This window comes from Dipodomys merriami, unplaced genomic scaffold (assembly GCF_024711535.1).
Source record: "Dipodomys merriami isolate MVZ:Mamm:240054 unplaced genomic scaffold, mDipMer1.0.p SCAF_171, whole genome shotgun sequence".
NCBI lineage: Eukaryota > Metazoa > Chordata > Mammalia > Rodentia > Heteromyidae > Dipodomys > Dipodomys merriami.
The window spans coordinates 2,230,235-2,246,827 of NW_027203060.1; the positions used below are offsets into that span (position 1 = coordinate 2,230,235).

Below are 16,593 nucleotides of genomic sequence, written 5' to 3' on the forward strand. Positions count from 1 at the left end.
TATGATTGCACCAAGGCATCTATATGGAGGGAAAAAAAGCCAGTGAAGGCAATGGGGGGACAACACAGATGGATGAGCTAAGAATGTGACTGAAGAACTCGTGTGTGTGTGTGTGTGTGTGTGTGTGTGTGTGTGTGTGTGTAATTGTATAATGAAACCCAACACAAACAAAAATGAAGGGAAAACTAAAAAAGGCTGGTGTGTGTGTGTGTGTGTGTGTGTGTGCATGTGTGTGTGTAATTGTTTAATGAAACCCAACACAAACGAAAATGAAGGGAGAACTAAAAAAGGCTGGTTTTAGGAAGAATAATCCAGGGGGGTGAATTTGATCAAAGTACACTGTATGCCATCACACCCTCTGTACAACATACACTAATAAACATTTAGAAAGGCAAACAAACCAGAAATACTGTAGGAAAAAGTGAGTATGGGCCAGTAAAGTTATCTTTGGAAATGCCTCCATTCCCATGCCACTGTAAATATCAGGTTTCATGGCACAAAAATGGTTGCCACCCCAATACTAGCTGGGAGTCCTAAGCAACCTCTTCAGCTCACCAAGCAGATCACAGTGCATCTAGGAACAAGCAGTACTGGTACAGTAAGCCTTCCCACAGGGTGTGAGAGAGAAACATATAGGCATACATGAGCACACAGAGAGACACGATCACCATACATCCACTTCCCAGTGGTTGGCTACTGGACAGAAGAGAGGACAGACTTTGGGTCTTCTCTCTGGGTCCTGTACCACCTCCCCTGACTTATATCTCACCAGCAGATGAAAATGTATAGAGTGCTCCTGTTCAAATGACTCAAAGAATCAAAGAATGCAGTATAACTCAAGATTGATTTCATCATCTACCTTGCCCATGCCTGCCCACAGTACCACCGCATGGAGCACCAAGCTCAACCTTCAACGTACCTTCCTGTTTCCTGCCCTAGCATCTAACTAGTCAACCCTGCCCTTTATCCTTGTCCTCCTCATCCCTCTGACTATGACTTCCATCACACCAATCGCCCTTCTCCCTTCTCGCTGTGCTGCTCTGAGTTCTTGGTTCTCCTACCCTCCACTTTACTCAGACAGGATAGGCCTATGAGGGGAAGCCTGTGTACCCCCCTGGATGGCCAGACAATTGCACATTTCCACAGGCATGCTGCACAGTCTATCCACACCCAGTCAGAAATTAAGAACCCGACTCACTGGGATGCCCTGATAATCCCTCAGAGCTTTTCACACATGACACTGGTCAATTAACACTCACCTGTGGAACAGTCAAAAGAGACAGAGCCAAGATTATTGCGCATCCACTGAGTCACAGGCCTTGGATGAGGAATTTCAGTCTATATCCAATTCAGCATTTTTGAGTCTGCACATGGCAAAGGTGAATGGAAAACTGTTATGGTTGAAGTTCCTATAAAACAAGGTCCACAACTAACATTTTTAAGTACCTACAAATCCCAAGATTCATTCAAAACAAAGACTATTATGCACTGACTATTTCTAGAAGAGCACTGCTATATTTCCAAAAGGATAAACTCTCTCCAAAGTATGTATAAATCTCAAGGGAAGTTTCACAACATCCTGGGCCACAACAATATTCACTAATTCTATTAATCAGGATGTTCCACTGACCAGACAATCCCACTCCACGTGATGCTGAAAACAGCCAGTACACTGTAGGATATAACCACAACACTTGGGCATAGCACAAAACAGGGAAACTTAGAAAGCAATGAAACCGGGAGAACACACTCAACAGGCTAAGTACCATAGACTGATGGCTGGGAACCCCTGGGTAATGCATTCTGAGTCAATCTAGAAACTGAGCCTGCCTCATAAAGATTACAAGGAAGACTTGAATTGGCTCAATTGCTGGCTGCATGCCATGGCTGGGATGTGTCCACAAAAGCCTATGTGTTCAAAGGCTTGGTACCCATGGAGGGGTCTGTAAAAGGAGGCTAGCCTTCAGGACATAGGTGCTTTGTGGAGACCCTTAGGTCACCAGACACATGCCTTCCAAGGAACCCTCGTCCCTTTCTCTGTCTCTTATTAGCCCATGTTTATGAGGTAAGTCATCTTCCTTTGCTTTACCCAAAGAAATGGGGTAAAGCCATCATGAATTAAAGCCTCTAAACCTTTTTCTATACAAGTTACCCCAGGCTTTTTTCTTATAATAGCAAAGAGCTGTCTAAAACACTACTTTGAATAGCTTACCACAAGATAGGGAAAATCCTCTAGAGAGGAAGAGACCAATTCCCAAAGCTGCTAAAATTCCTGCTATGTAATTTCTAGCATACAATTTAAAATTCTATACAAAACAAAAACCTGGACCAAGACCAGAAAAGAACCATAGAGACCATACCTCTGGATTTTTCTACATATTGACTTTAAAATAATAGGAAATGAATATGTAAAAGTGAAGAGAGCATAATATGAATATTATCACTTAAAAATTGGGTGTATTTTTCAAAAGCCACAGAAATAGTACTATTTATTTTAACAATGGGGAAACAGAAAGTAAGAAAACACATGGTTTCTATTACCTGACTAGAGATAGATGAAAAGGAGATTATTGAGCAGGTAAACACAAACTTGAGAGAATATGAAACAGTGGTATAAGCAAGGATTCTTTAGATAGGACTGGAAAGACCAAGGAAACAGAAGCAAATATTCACAAGTGGGACTATATCAATCTAAAATAGGAAGCAACAGAGTGAAGAGACAACCCAAAGAATGGGAAAGTTTCTTCATCAATTATTTATCTGATAAAAGGCAAATACCCATACTATATTAAAACATAAAAATTAATAAAAAACAAATACCAAGCAAACCACTTAAAATGAAAAATGATCCAAACACGTACTTCTCAAAAGCAGCCAAGAAATACAAAATATAGCCACCAGGGAAATGCAAATAAAAACCAAAGACATCTCCCACCAGTTAGGATGGCTATTAAGCAAATGCTGGCCATGATGTGGTGTCAAAGAAAACCTTATGTACTATTGGTCGCTAGTGGGAATGCAAATTAGTATAGACATTATGGTTCTCCCCCCAAAAAATTAAAAAATAGATCAATCAAAGAAATGAACTGCACATCCATGGTTATTGTAGCACTAGTTACACCAGCTAAGATATGGAATCAATGTAGGCATCCAACAACAAAATTATGTATAGATACATAATGGAGCATCATTCAAACCTAGAAAAGAAACACTGTCATTTGCAGTAAAAACTTGCCAGTGAAAGGTTTTAGGCTAAATTAAATAAGCTAGACACAGAAAGACAACTATCATATGTCTTCTCTCATATGTGGAAGGTAAAAAAGCCTGAAAGGGTGACTCAAGAGGTAGAGCATCTGCTTAGCAAGCACAGAGCCTCAAGATAATGCCCCAGGAAGTACCACAAAGGAAGGAAAGAAAAAGACAACCTGAAAGTAAAATAATGATAAGAATTGAGGAAGGGTACAGGGATGGAGGAGGGTGGTGGATAAATCGAGTTTGGATTTGAAAAGTATATGCTGGATACAAATACAGAAACATTACGAGTGTAAAAATAGTGTGTTAACAAAAATGACTAAATATTTGTAATGATTTAACACAGGCACAAGGCGAAGAGCTCTGGCATAGTTAACTGAAGAGGCACAAAGGGAGAGGTCTTCTGCCATCCGGTGGTGAGCATGTGAACAACCAGAACTTTCCTGCCTTGCAAGAGAGGGTGCCACGTGCTATAGTTACAAGGAAACCAGTGTTTTAGTCTATGCAGGTTACTAAAATAAACCAGACTTTACACAAGAAAAATTTCTTGCTCTAGTTTTTTGGATGCTGAGAGTCCACAATCAAGGTGCTTGCAGATTCAGTGTTGTTGAGGACCTGCTTTAGTGCTTCTAGTTGTCCTCACATAGTAGAATCAGTGAGTGGCGTTTCTTTTATAATGGCATTGATTATACTCAAAAGGCTCACCACCTAAAACCATCATCATTGAGGTTAGGATTAACATGGGAGCTCTGGGGATAGATATGAACCATCAGATCACAGCAGATAACCAATCACAGAATTCACCCCACTACCAAACAGCATGCTCTGGGAACGAAGTCTTGCTTCTTCAAGCCTCCCACTGAGCTTTGTCCCTCACTGCAACAAGACTCAACTTTCTTAACCACAAGTGTATTCCTGACTCCTAGCTAGAGGGCTTACACAATGTGAACACTGTTCCTCACAACAAACGGTGCTTACATGAATGTTTTTTATCACACTATGCACTTATGATTCAGGCTCTTTTATGGATGACACTTAGATTTTCATATAGCTTTTACATAATTAAAAAGGATCAACAGTAGGAAAAAATGTTTCATGACAAGACACCTACTGTATTAAATAAAAATTTTATTCATAAAGAAATCACATTACAAATGTGCCACTGACTATCACAAATGAATATTAAGCTTTTTTTTCTGCATGTTAGGGACACAAAAATGCCAAATACACATTCCTTGTCCTTGTGAGGGAGGGGCTTGGGGTCAGATCCAAAAACATCTAAACACTACAAATTAGAGAAAACATGAAAATTTGGAAAGGTGCTTTGTGTCTTGAAAGTTGATGTGGAAAAGCTTTGACTGGATGGGCTCATCAGGAAGGACAGAGCCCATAAATGTGATGGGTCCCAATCAACAGGTAAGAATGAGGAAGTAGGGTGTAGAGAGTAAGCCAACATGCCAAAAATTGAGGTGAGTCAGGAGAGGAAACGAGGGTGAGAATTTCCAAGCTATACAGGTAAAACTATGGACAGTGGTCAGGCACTGGCTGCTCACACCTATAATTCTAGCTACTCAGCAGGCTGAGATTTGAGGATCTTGGTTCAAAGATAACTGAGGCAAAACAGTCTACAAGACTCTTAGCTCCAATTAGGCACCAGAAAATGAGAAATGGAGCTGTGACTAAAAGTGGTAGAGTGCTAGACTTGAGCAAGAAACCTCAGGAACAGTGCCCTAAGCCGAGTTAAAGTCCCATGACCAATAAAAGAAAAACCTACAGAGAGCAACTGATGGGTGAATGAAATGTTCAGTTTCTTCATCACACAGGTGGTGACAGGCTATGTTTACATTCTCAATTTCTGTTGTGGTTTACCAGTAAAATGATCCATTTTCCTAGGTAAATGCTAGATTTCAATATGAAATTTTCAGTGTATTAAATAGTCCAAAGGGACGTACAGTGAGATTCATACTATCTACTTATTATGCTGGGAAGGAAAGTTAAAAACATTACCTACATATCATCCAGAAATAATATAAAGAACAAAAAGATTTCTTCTAGTCCTCTTGATCTTGCATTTTGGCAACATGGCCTATATTGTCAAGGCTGGCCTTGAACTCAAGATTCTCCTGCTTCAGCCTGCTTTGCTGAGAAGACATGCACCACCACCACCACTACCAGTAATCTTCTTTCTAAATAGAAAAAAAAACTGATAAATGTAACCAAATCACTATTACAGAGCAAATTACTCAAAGGTAGAGTCTATAGACTATTCCAATCTGATAGAGATGAAATAAAGATAACATTAAAATAAAGAGACTCATCAAGAAGAAAAGAAACATAATAAACATTTCCACAGGGGATACTTGAATGATGAGGGTACAAAGTGAATTTTGTAACTAAAGAATTAATTTCTGCAAGACACAAAATAAGTATGAATGATATTTTTGGTGTTGGGATGAAAGCCAAGGCTTCACACATGCTAGGTAAGTGTTCTAACACTGAGCTAACCTCCTGGATACATATTTTGTTTTTATGCATAAATTTGCCATGTGGGTTGAGGGATGAGGAGAAGAAACGTCTGAGAGATGAGAAGGTAGGAACTAGTTATGGAAAGCAGGTCATGGAGCAAGCAGACACCCACCTGAACAAGTAAAATGTGGCTAATTGGCCCAACAGAAGCCCTTAGTGTTTAGAAGGTGCAACCAGGTCCACATCCAACACATGGGGTGTTGGAGGTCAACAGAGGACAAAGTGGACACCACACCCTCTTGGCATGTGCTGCCGTTAAGTACACAAGCAACTTAAAGCTATGGTAACAATGGATAGATGGTGACTACCCGAATACCAGAGAGAGAAAATGTTTCTATAATCTGAGATGGACACTTATGAGTATATTACTGTACAAAATGTTACTTTCACTTTCCAAACGTTACTATACTTACAGGATGTTACTATTAATAGAGGAAGATAGACAGCTGTGGTCCTTAAAGCCTATAATTCCAGAAATAGATAGGCAAGACAAGAGGATGCTGTCTTCAAGGCAGCCTGGGTAACATAATAAGACCCAGTCTCAAAAAATGAAATAAAGGTAAAGAAAATTGATAGAAGAGTGCTGCATACCTACTCGAAGCTGCACACCTGTCATGTGTTACACATTTACCTTAGCCCTTCAATCTGAAAGGTAAAACCTATTAACAGGTTCATTGAATATGAAAGTGAACTAATTTATGGGTTATTGAGAGTCTACTTCATCTATATATGTAGTATGTAATGTTGAAATCGGATGAAATAGTAATATTTTCTTTTTTTTTGAAATAGTAATATTTTTTTAAGACACATTTTCCTTAATTTGGGCAGGGTCCTGAAAATTTCATGCTTCCCAAGCAGGCAGCAACAAACTTGAGCTATAATCTGAATGCTTTTTGCTTTATTATTTTTTGTGCCAATTTTGGGGCTTGAACTCAGGACCTGGGCACTGTCCCTGAGTTTCTTTTGCTCAAGGCTAGAATTCTATCTCTTGAGCCACAGTGACGCTTCCAGCTTTTTTTTTATGTGGCACAGAGGAACTGAATCTAGGGCTTCATGAATGACAGGAAAGCATTTTACCACTGAGCCACATTTCCAGCCCTGCTTTATTTTTTTGAAAGAGTTTTTTTCAATACTAGCCTGGGACATCATCCTGTTAATGCTTCATATTTAGCTGGGAGGAAAGCAATGCACCACCATGCACAGAATTGTCTTGGTTTAAATATGGGTCTCGCCACAATCATTTTGCCTGCGCGGGTCTTAAACTGAAATCCCACATTCTCCCAGCTCAGCATCCAACTTTGATTAGGTTTAGGATGAAAACTTTCACAATTCTTCCTTTAAGGCTTTTAGAAACTACAGAGCATTCTTGTTATCTATAGTTAATCTGCATGCAGTAGAACCTCTAAGCAATTCCTTTGTGTCTCTTTTCATTTGATTTTCCAGAGACAAAATATTACTAGGTGTCTCTACTGTGACCTGGCCTCATACAGGATTTCTAGGGCACACCTTTCTATCCATTCACACACTCCATCTCTCTTCTTCCCATGCCCACACTGACAACGTGCCTTCTATCCTGTCATCATCAGCCACACATTAGTACTCCCTCCACCCGTACTTCATCCTGTAGCACTCCTCTCAAATAACATCTGTGTTCTCCTCAGTCTTTCATTCACAAAAAGGAGGCAAGCCAGACTCTCCCATCTGCTATCCTCCCCAGCCCTGCCCCAACTTCCTCCTTCCCACACCACTCTTAAGATTTGGCCTTCCACCTTCTCTGATTTGCTATTACCATAAGCCTCCTAAGCTGCAGGAACAGCCCAGCCTCCCTACAACCAGGATGGCCAGGCAGGAATCCACTGTCATGCAGGGGCCTTCCTCAACCAACTCTCCCCAGCCCCAACTCACCTCTTCTCTCCAGCATAGTCCTTCATTCTATGTCTCTCCAGGCAGGTACCCTTCACTGAGCACATGCATTTCAGTCTGTCCCACAGGATGCCACACTTCCACAGGTATGTCTGGTCACCTCAAGAGCAGACTTGTCTTCAAGGTTTTCATTTGTACCTAGACCATACTTGTAAAAGAGTATAAGAAGTCAAAATACCATGTACTGTTTTAGCTGAAAAAGCAAGCAAACCAGGTTACTGGTAAAAATGCTAGATGTCTATCACTGCTCTACCAAATTCGCTGAAGACCCTTTGGGCTTAGAAGATGTAGTGAGGAATCCTTATTTATGTGTTTAGGTAGTGTCACCTAAGGTCCTAAGGCCTGAAAATGAAAAAAAATGGCAAAAAATTGGAGGAGGGTCACAGAGCAAGCCCAGGAGCTACATGGAATTCACATGGTCTTTTTACGTAAGCAGAAACGTCTGAGGGCGCTCAGGCCATCCCAGGGGATGGGGTGAGCCAGTTTCACTAGCAATACTGGATGCAGGTTTGATCTAAAAGTTTCAAATTACAAATGTATCTAATTAGTTACACATTCTCCAGTATAATAAGCACAGGCCTAAGAATCCAAGTCTACAGAGACAGGAAGGGCCAAAGACGAAAGCACTGATCTAGCAAGCAGAATCTGAGGACTGTCAGGGGTGGTAAAGTATAAGCTTAATGACTGTACAAGGCAGGACAAGATAAAACAAGTATCCGAAGTATTTAAAAATAGTATAGGGGCTGGGAAGGTGGCTCAGTGGTAGAGCGATTGCCTTGCATGCATGAGGTCCTGGGTTCGATTCCTCCGCACCACATAAGCAAAAAAAGAAAAAAGCCTGAAGTGGCGCTGTGGCTGAAGTGTTTCAGAGCTAGCCTTGAACTGAAGAGCTGAGGGACAGCGCCCAGGCCCAGAGTTCAGGCCCTATGACCGGACCCCCCCCAAAAAAAAATTTACTATAAATATGTACGGCTTCTAAATCTGAATTGGGACCTCAGAATGCTATGGAAGTGCTATTACAAACCTGAGATCAAAGGGCTGGTTTAATTCAATGAATAAATAGGCAACAGATCTTTCTCAACAGAAGAATTACAAATGGTCAAGAAAATATGAAGAAATGGTCAACATAATTCGACATACATAAAATACAAATCCAAACTACACTCAGATTCCATCACACCACACACAAAGTGACTACAATACCTGGGCACTAGGATCAAGTGGTAGAGGCTTACACTCAAACCAAATTAATGTCCCTCTCAAATATAAAAACACCAACCTGGTATGAGACCAGGCGCCAGTGGCTCATGCCTGTAATCCTAGCTGCTCAGGAGGCTGAGATCAGCAGACCAACTTCAAAGCCAGCTTAGGCAGAAAAAAAAGTCCATGAGACCTATTTCCAATTAACCACCAAAAGGGGCTGGAAACAAAAACAAACACTATGGATGGGAACGTAAATGAGTGCGGGTGTGACATTAATCAGTATGAAAGTTCTTCAAAAACTTACAATGGAACTTGGAAATATATCTAAAGAAATGTAACTCAGCACATAATGGAAATACACACACTTCCATGGTTACAGTAGCATGAGTCACAATACCAATTTACGGAATCAACCTAGGTGTTCATCAACTGATGACTGAATTTTAAAATGTGGTATATATACAAATTGGAGTGTCATCTAGCCACAAGGAAGAATAAAATTTTGAGTCTTCCAGGAAAAAAAAAAACATATACAAGTGGAAATCATTACATTAAAAGAAAGAACCAAGATAGAGAAACACAGGTATCACATACTCTCTGCAATAGCTGTAGACTGAATAATGACAAAAGTGGAAAACTAGGAGGGGGTGGAACTTGTGTCACTATTTGAAGCTGGGAGGTTCAGGTGAGTGGGGAGGGGGAAAGGAGAGGGTAAAGGAGAGGCAGATCTAATTGAAGTACTGCATAGGCGGGTGGGAAGAAGGCAATGAATCCTTTCGATTATTTTATAAAGGAGAGAAGATGTAAGAGAGAATATAAGCAGTGAAGTTGATCAAAGAACATTAGACACCCGCATGGTAATATTACAGAGAAATCCTTTGGTACAATTAAATTATTGCTAATTAAAGAGAAGCATGGGAAAAGAGCATTTGAGACACACAAAGACATTATGAAGTGCTTTGGGAAGTCTTAGCTAAGAAAATAAGATAGCAAATAAAGAAAATTCGGGGGGAGGATTATGTGCTGCCCTGCGCATCCTAGATAACTGGGTGAGGAGAACCACTATTCAGATTGTTATATGGGGATTCTAAACGGCATGAAATGATACAATTTGTTTAATTCGATGATAGGGTTGAGGCACTGCTCCATCCCTGCATATGACTGGAGGGGGGGGGGCAATTTATTGTGGTCTGAAGATAGGAGGATACAGATCTGGCTGACCTCGTGATTTCTGTGGCTCTTCTTCTTGGGGACAACCAGCGCAGAAACTGCTAGAGCATCTCAAGCGGGTCATGGTTGAGGGAACACTCACAAGGTCCCAGGCGCTCCCGGGGGACAGATTACTCACCATCAACGCTGGGAAAGCTGATAATGGGAAGAGTGCTGTGCAGACGTCAGCAGAGAAGCCCAGTATCCTAAAATATTTCACGTCTCATTCCCTCAAGACTGATCGAATGCAAACGGTCGCAGTGCTCACCTTCTACCTACTTGTTAAGAGCATGGAAAAGTTCTGGGAAAAAGTGAAGCACTTGGCCCAGTGCTGGCACTTAAGGCCCAAATGTTAACCATTACCGTGTTGGTGTCCACAAGCCTAACTTCTCTTCCTTCACGTTGAACTGGTTCACCTGCGAAGTCTTCATCCCTTTTCAGCTAGCTCTCGGCCCTGCTCCAGGGCGCCGCACTCCCGCTCAAGGGTAGCAGCCATCCTCCTGGTCACCTTACGACGGGACGAACCGAGACCCGGGAAAGGAGAGAAAGGAGATGACCGCAGAGGCTACAAGTCCCAGTCTTTGGCACCTGGCAAATTGAGCTCAGCCAGGATGGGAGAAGCTGCCTCCGGTGGCAAAGGCACACAGCCATGGCTGGGAGGCACTGGATCGCAAAGAAGCGCACGCGGGGAGCCATCGCGCTCGGAACCCGCACCGCCTGGTCCACCACCCACCGATTCAGGACGATCCGCAGACACAACGATTTTCCCACGCCGCCCCACCCGCAATGCTCCCGCTCCACACGCAAAAAGCCCGCAAGGCCTACCGGGGAAGAAGAAACAGCACACCAAGAACAAGGCTCTCGACAGCCAATCAGGTTACAGCTCCCTCCCACCTAGGAAGAGGAGCCTATGCCACACGCAGCACGTTAGGGTCACACCCACCAGGCTTGGAAGGCCAGGCCTGCTACGTGAATGTCTCCACCCACAGGAAGCGGGACCCTGAGTCTCCACCCAGCACTTAAGAAAGCATACCGCACAACTACCCAGCATGCCCACCGCACATAGCTTCCGTTTACCTCACGGGAAGGCCTGAGTCTCCAAAGAGCACACTGAGGCACAGCCCACCGAATAAACTGAGCCACAGGCCAGCCAACTAGCAGCAATTCCCCTCTTGCTAATGGGAGGCTCTAAGTCTCCCACCCTCGGCGTACAATGCGCCGAAAGACCTGCCCTCTAACTATTTCGTCCCGCCCCTACAAGCTCAAATGGCCAGGCCACCACCTACAACTTCCCTCCCGACAGGTCCCGAGTCGAAATTCCCTGCCCAGCAAGTTGAGTGTCTCACCCACTAAGCTCGCCCAGCCAAAGGTCAGCCAGTGTCCCGCCCTTAGACCTAGCACTCTACCCCCTTCATCTTCTCTCTATTTAAGGAGTTAAACGCTAAGTCTCCACCTACTAGCCCAAGACGCACCCACTCAGCTAGTAATTGTACCAAAGGCCAGCCCACTACGTACCACGTCCCGCCCTTATACGTACAGGCACGGAAGGCCAGCCCACCACGTACAACGTCCCTCCCGCCAAGTGGGTGGGCCTCTCAAGTCTCCACCCACCAACCTGAAAACTTCAAAGGCCAGGCCTTCTGGTGCTTTGGCAATCCCACAGGAAACAGACGCTGCAAATCCCCGCCTTACACGGAGAAAGGCAGAGCCGAACTACAAAACCCAAAAGCCAGCAGACAGAAAACAAGGTCCTTTCCGCCAGGGAGAGGCTGGAACGCCACGCCCAGCAAGTAAAACCTCCCCAACCCCAAATACAAAGCCCTGTAAACCAGCACACTATTATAGAACGCTCCCAACTACTGGGGAATCGAGTTCTCCGCCCAGTACACACAATCTGCAGGTACAAAGTCGCACCCACCAACGTTCAGAGTAAATAGACATAGCTGCGCACTGGTGGCTCATGCCTTGAGGCTGAGAACTGAGGATGTCAGTTCGAAGCCAGTCAGGGCAGGAAAGTCCTTGACACTCGTATCTCCAATTAACCACCAAAAAGCCAGAAGATGCAGAGTGTTACCCTTGAGCAAAAAAGTTGACGGACAGCACTAAGACAATGTGTCAAGCCCCTGTGAACAATGAGGGAGAAGGAGAGGAGCCACAGGTTGGGGGGGGGGAGAGATGGACTTAATACTTCAATCACAAGTAATAATACCACCAGAACGAATATAATAAAAATACACGATATTGGGAAATTTTATGTCGGATTTAATTTTGTTTGTGTCTGTCATGGGGCTTGAACTCAGGACTCAGGGCCTGGGTGCTGTCTCTGAACTCTTTTGCTCAAGGCTACCCCTCTTCCATTTTTAGCCATAGCTCCAATTCACATGATCAGTTGGAGACAAGAATCTACCAGGACTTCCCTGCCAAGGCTGATTTCCAACCATGATCCTCAGATCTTAGCCTCTTGAGTATCAAGAATTACAGGCATGACATGTGTTTCTAACGCATTTATAAGATTATTTCTTTGTTGCTTTGTATGTCCCTCCCCCACAGTGTAACCCCTGCTTTCACTATATTTGATGTCAGTATAACATGTGGAGGAGATGGGGACAAACAAGTCGTTTAAGGATTCAGGTGGACCTGTTGCAACAATGAGAAGTACAAAATGTCATGTCAAAACCAGCTTTACAATGTCGGCGTGGGGGGGGAGGGGGGTATAATTGGGTGGGGGGAGGGGGGAGGCGGGGAAGGGAGGTGAAGGGTAAACAAAGGAGGAGGCTGCAATGCTTGGTAAGAAATGTATGCATTATCCTGCCCATGTAATTGTAGCCCCTCTGTACAGTATGTTCTCAAATAAAATAAAATAAAATTTAAAAAAAAAAAAAGAATTACAGGCATGAGCCACCACAACCTGGCTTATTTGTTGTTTATTCAGCAACCAAAAACCGCATTAAAGCAGGAGCTACTTACATATTCCTTACAGAACAGACATTATATAGTGCAAAGCCCACCCTCCCCCCAAAAAGAAAAAACCTGAAGGAAAAAATGAGTAGAACTTATAGCATGTAAATATTAACCATAGAATGTTGCATAGGGTCTGGGAATGTGGCTTAGTGGTACAGTGCTTGCCTAGCATGCATGAAGCCTTGGGTTCGATTCCTCAGTATCACATAAACAGAGCCAGAAGTGGCACTGTGGCTCATGTGATAGAGTGCTACCACTGAGCAAAAGGAGCTCAGAGACAGTGCCCATGCCCGAAGTTCAAGCCCTAGGACTGGCAAAAAAAAAAAAAGAAAAGAAAAGAAAAGAAAAAGAAAAAAAGCAAAATATGTTATCTAGCTCTATGTAAATAAGAGATAAAATAAAAATTATGATGAAAATTATATTCATTAAGAAACTGCATATTTTATGAGTTTAAAAAAATCAATCACGCATAGTGGTGCATGCCTGGAAAGGCAGTAATCTGGAGGCTGGGACAGGAAGCTAGTGAGTTTCAGGCATATCTGGGAAACAGAGTTGAGTACAAAACCAATTTGTACTACACAAGCGTTACTGAATGCTAGCTCAAAAAGAAAACTCCAAACCCAATATATTAAACAATTAGAAACATATGCACACTAGAATGATACCCATGATATATCATGGAATCCGCAACACTGAGGGATGGAGAAAACATTCCACAGTAGCAGTTGAACACATCAAAATGTAACTTGTGTTACAGATGGCTTCAACAAAGAATGAGCCAAAAGGATTGAACAGATATCTAGAAAACACAGGACCCACCAAAAGCAAGAGTACAGTCTCTCCCTTTGAGAGTTCCCACACTGTTAGATTGTGCCTCTATGTTTCTGCTTGTCAGCTTTGTGTCTACTTCTCTCCTTACTTGCTTACTTACTAAAGTCCTGTCAAGTTTTCTTACAAAAAAAAAGAAGCAAGAATATACCCTCTGTGCAAGGGCATTAGGAATATTTTCCAAATAATAATACACTATACCCTAAACCATAAAACAGTTCAGCATTGAAAAAGGAAATACACAGTACATTACTTTCTGACCAAAATAAAAAGGAATTGCACACTAACAGAAGGGTGTTTACAAATAGGTAAAAAATAAAAATATACTCCTAAATAACCAGAAGTCTAGGCAACAATGAGGAAATGAAAAGAAAACCCATTGAGGTGAATGCAAACTAAAGAACAGTACATACAATCTGATAAAATGCATAGTCAAAGAAAAAAACATGTGTGACTGGAAATTAGATCTTGTCTCATTTTGTATATCAGGAAAGCTCAAAATCATTATGTAGCTCAGACTGGCCTTTGAATCTCATGATCCCCTTGCTTCAGGCTCCCAAGTGCTGTGATTACAGGTATATGCCACGATTCCTAGTTTCAAACGAATACTTTTTAAAGATCACAAAGTTATAAAAAGTTAAAACTACCAACAGAAAAAAAACTAGACAAAGAAAAGCTAAATACAAAGAAATCAGAAAGAAGGAAATGGGAGAGGTAGAGAAGGAAAAGGAAAACAATTGTTGTTACTTTCGGGAGCTGGGGGGGGGCATATGAAAAACATTTCCTTTGTTCTCAATGAAAAGGCAGAAAGAAAGCAAAGGAATGAAATGAACAGTGAAAGAGAAAAAGTCACTAAAGGCAGCAGAACTGGTGGGAACCCTACTATAAGACTACATGGCAAGAATGGATGTATGTAAAATGAAATGAGAAAATGTGTAGAAGGCAAGAAAACCCTTAAAATTGGAATGTGTATTTAAGGATTAAACATATTGAACTTAAGGCTTCCAATAGAAACAGATCAGGTCTAGAAGACAATACTGAAGAATTCTATGCAATAAAAAATTGCATCATCTTCTAGGGTTATAGGTACATAGCTTTTGAGCTTTTCTGCTCATCTGATAGGATTATGCTAGACTTATACTAATTATTGCATTATAAGGGACCCATATTTCTTTGGGTCTGGCTTATTTCACTCAATATGAGTTTTTCCAAGTCTTTCCATTTCCTAACAAATGGGACGGTGTCATTCTTTCTGATGGAAGCATAGAATTCTGTGTGTGTGTGTGTGTGTGAGAGAGAGAGAGAGAGAGAGAGAGAGATAGAGAGAGAGAGAGAGAGAGAGAGAGAGAGAGAGAGAGAGAGAGAGAGAGAGAGAGAGAGAGAGAGAGAGAAATCAATTCATCTACTGAGGGGCATCTGGGTTGGTTCCATAGCTTAGCTATGGTGAATAAACCTGCGATAAACGTAGTTGTGCTAGTAGCTTTAGAATGGTCTTGTTTGTGATCATTTGGGTAAATGCCCAGAAATGGGATTGCTGGGGCATAGGGGAGATCTATGTGTAATCTTTTGAGCAACCTCCATACTGCTTTCCAGAGTGGTTAAACAAGTTTACACTTCCACCAACAGTGCAGAAGGGTTCCCTTTTGGCCACATCTCCTCCAGCATCTGTTGTTATTAGAGCTTTTCATTATAGCCATTCTAACTGGGGTGAGGTGGATATGGACTCAAGAGGTTTTTCTTTGCTGTTGTTTGGAATGTACTATGTGATTTTCTTTTGTTTCTTTTGTATGTTCTTCCCTCTATGGTATAGCCCCTGTTGACACTGTATTTGATTTTGGTAACCTGCGTCTTGTATATTCATTTATCTAATTTGGGGAGGGGAAGGAGAATAACAAAATGCTGAAATAAGGATACAGGATGACCCATTGCAACAATGAGACTCACAAGACACTATGTTGGAAATGAACTTGACTACTTTGGCGGTGGGTGGTGGGGGGGAGGAATGGGGGAGGTGAGGAAGGGAAGGGATAGTAGGAGAAAGACAATGCTTGATGAGAAATGTACTCATTACCTTACTCATATAACTGTAACCCCTCTGTACACCATCTTTACAATAAAATGATTTTTTTAAGATAGAAAACACTTAGAAAGATAGCAAAACATACTCTAATAAATCTTCAGAAATAAAAAAAGAGGAGAGTAGTCACTTTCCATTTCCATCTGTGAGGTCACCATTACATTTATGTTCATAGAAAATTATAGCGCGTGCATAGAAAGTAGCTGGTAAACCATTTTTTTCTCATTGAGAAAACATACTACCGCTGAAGCTGACATCTGAAAACTAACAACTAAAATAAACACAACAGAAACTATCACGGTCAGTTTACCATAGCATCTGAATGAATAAACAAATGAAAACAAGCAAAAGAATGGCCAGTCACTGTTGTTTGACAATGTGGACCATGCCCTAACCACTTCCCACTAAGAAAGGGCAAGAGGTATTTATTTCTGAGGGATTGAGGACAGAAGTTGATTTTAGCCTCTCCAAACAGGCTATGACTCTTTCCTCGTATAATAGAGGAAAGGAGGCCCAGTCTTTACCAAATGTTATTGATACACTTTTCATTTTAGTAAACAAACTTTGTAATCAATCCAATTTGGGGGCACCTTTTGTCACTACCCCAGGGATAT

The 16,593-nt window shown here is 42.0% G+C and overlaps 1 long non-coding RNA gene across 7 annotated transcripts in view; it reads right to left on the reverse strand.

The window, feature by feature from the left end:
- LOC138829407 (uncharacterized) overlaps positions 1-11,005 on the reverse strand; it is a 32,559-nt gene extending 21,554 nt beyond the window's left edge. For 3 of the 7 annotated variants that reach the window (XR_011372582.1, XR_011372584.1, XR_011372580.1), the window contains exons 1-4: positions 10,939-11,005; positions 7,684-10,621; positions 5,260-5,438; positions 1,260-1,364 (exon numbers count right to left, since the gene is read on the reverse strand). This is a non-coding gene — a long non-coding RNA (uncharacterized lncRNA). The remainder of the gene's footprint in view (positions 1-1,259; positions 1,365-5,259; positions 5,439-7,683; positions 10,622-10,938) is intronic. The other 4 variants (XR_011372585.1, XR_011372581.1, XR_011372583.1 and 1 more) reach the window with 4 other exon arrangements.
- Positions 11,006-16,593: the final 5,588 nt, after the last annotated feature.